The sequence below is a fragment of the Tupaia chinensis genome, unplaced genomic scaffold (genome assembly GCF_000334495.1).
Source record: "Tupaia chinensis unplaced genomic scaffold, TupChi_1.0 Scaffold000009_1, whole genome shotgun sequence".
Lineage (NCBI taxonomy): Eukaryota > Metazoa > Chordata > Mammalia > Scandentia > Tupaiidae > Tupaia > Tupaia belangeri.
The window spans coordinates 3,703,414-3,706,129 of record NW_006159439.1 but is presented as its reverse complement, the minus strand read 5'-3'; positions in this window follow the sequence as shown (position 1 = coordinate 3,706,129).

Genomic DNA, 2,716 nt, shown 5'->3' with positions numbered 1-2,716 from the left:
ATATACACATACATATACATAAATGCCTTCGATTTATGTGATCCTGTTTTATGACAATAGGAGAGCTATATTTTATCTTATTTTGTATGTCAGGATAAGGAACGGAATAAATACTCTAAAATATGTGAACAATGTAAATTTATATTTATTGAGCACTTTATTTACTGTTCACAACATCTATAAGGCTGTTCATTAGTATTGTAATTTCACAGAAGAAAAAATATTTAGCAAGGTCACATTAGTAATTAAAGTTGCTAAGATTCGGACTCTGTTTTTAAAATTCCAAAGTTCTCTTTATTTTAAAATTTTACATCTGTTGTGAAACTATTATAACTGAATAAATTTAATAACTTGTTTTTCTCTTTATTTTACTCATGATGCTACTGCTTCTTACAAAAATAGATTTTCAAAGAAAAGACAATATTAGGAAAGTAACTTTTGCATGTTTTTCTAAACGCTACATTATTTGTGAAACATGATACTTCTTACATAAGGCAAAATCATAGTCATGGTTAGAGGCAGTAAATCAAGGCAGATCCACTTACCTGTCTTTGATTTATGATGGATGAGCTCTTTTTCTATGGACGTTTGAGCAAAGTTGTTTCATTCACCCACAGATGATTTATTTTGGGTGATCCACTTGTCCAATGAAGATTTATTACAGAGGGTCCTCTATCCGGTATGATTAAATATGTGCAGCCGACTGATCCAGAGGTAAGCAAGGGAAACTGAGACACATGCACATCTTATTCCATACTAAAACCACTGAGCCTCAGTAAAAAGTGGAAAAGTAAAGTTGTATTTTGCAAAATTATGGTGGCTTCTCTCTTCATGTATGTGTATGTGTGTGTGTATATATGTTTATGAGTGAATGCATGTGTGTGCATGAACATTTCCTTATTACTTTGTGTTAAAATTGAATTATAAAATAAGTAATATGTTTTCATCAATATTAATAGGCTAAAATATTAATTAAAATAAAATCTTGTATAAGTGCTCTTTCAACACATATCATTAAAAATTCATAAATATATATTAAAATGTCTGATTAAGAATGAAGTAAGTCAAGTCTGTTCAGTGTGAACTAATCAATAATTTCAATAAACATTTATTTAAATATAATTTTGCCTATATGTGCGCACACACACAAACACACACACACATATTAGAAACTTTTCCTATAGGGTGTGTGTGCTTGGAGAGACAGAGAGACAAAGTGAGAATCGCCTTCCAGGGGTTATGGCCATGCCACAACACCTTCTCCTCCATTCTCCTCTTGGGATTTTGGGTACTCATGTACACACGCACACATCCAGTATTGAGTTTCAAACCTCTGGATCTGGGATTAGAACCACAGTCAGCCATATGGGAATATAGCAACATAACCACTACACCATCTGCTGATCCCAGTGCCTTTATTTTTTTTAATCAAGTAATTGATTCCTGTTACTTGTCCAAAACATTCTAAAAATATTTTCTTTTCCACAAAAATTTACACCTGTATTTGCATGTATTTTTACTTAATACATAATAATTGTAAGTATTTGTGAGATGCAATGTCACTTTTTGAAAGATACATACAATATGTAATGATCAAATCAGGGTAATTAGCATATTATTCATTACCTCAATTATTTATCATTACTTTGTGTGGGAACATTCAAAATCATCTCCTTAACCTATTTAGAAATATACAACCAATTATTGTTAACCATAATCACTCTACTATGCTATAAAACAGTAAAATGTATCTTTTATATTTAACTATAGTTTTGTGTCCACATGTATTTACATTTAATTTTTTATCTCCAATGTTCATCACTTTTCACTGTCCCTGTAGAATGTTATCCAGCTTTTGAATGGATTATTTTCTCCCTCAAATTTTCATGTTCATTTCAAACTTCTTTTATTTCTTTTATAAGAAAATCTAATTCTCAATTTTTTTTTCATATTTAGGCCCTTAAAGCTGAGTGGAATTTTCATAATTGCTATCAAGTTTGAAGTGAAAGTTGATTATTCACTCACCATTAGTGATGATTAACAGTTGGACTTGGGTAGCTTGTCAAAAATAATGTCATATTGCATGGAATCAAAGAACTCCAAAAAAAATCAGTATTAATTGTCTATTGCTTTAATTTATGTATGTATCATGGGAGGAGATTAATTAACTGGTAGTACAATTTTTATTCAAATTACAACTGATTACTTCAGCTTCTATATTTGCCTTGATGACTACAATTTATGTCTTATTCTAGCTTCTTCCCAGGATGCATAGTAAGCTAATTCTTCTTAAATTCCTGTGTCTATTTATGTATCTATATTTATAATCTCATCTATATTTATTTCTGTAATCATATTCCTATTCATACATGTATCATATAATTTAATCCAGCTATCTCTCTTGAAATTTTCCCAGTAAAACATGTTGGGTTTTTTTTGGTTTCAGAAGTTAAGCAAATTTTATAGCTTTTCAAATTTTTAAAAATTCTGTAACAAATATTACTCCTTAAATCTTAGTATTTGTTGAATTGGTTCCATTTTTTCTTTTAGTTTTTTTATTATTAAATTTTTCCTTTTATGGTTTTCCTTTCAAAATGGGCTTCACGATTCCCTGGAGTTCAGGCAATGTTTTCTCGTAATCGCACACCAAGATGCCATTAGAAAAGAGAAAACAGCATCTGCTTTTATACTTTTCTACATAGTACATTTCTTCTTA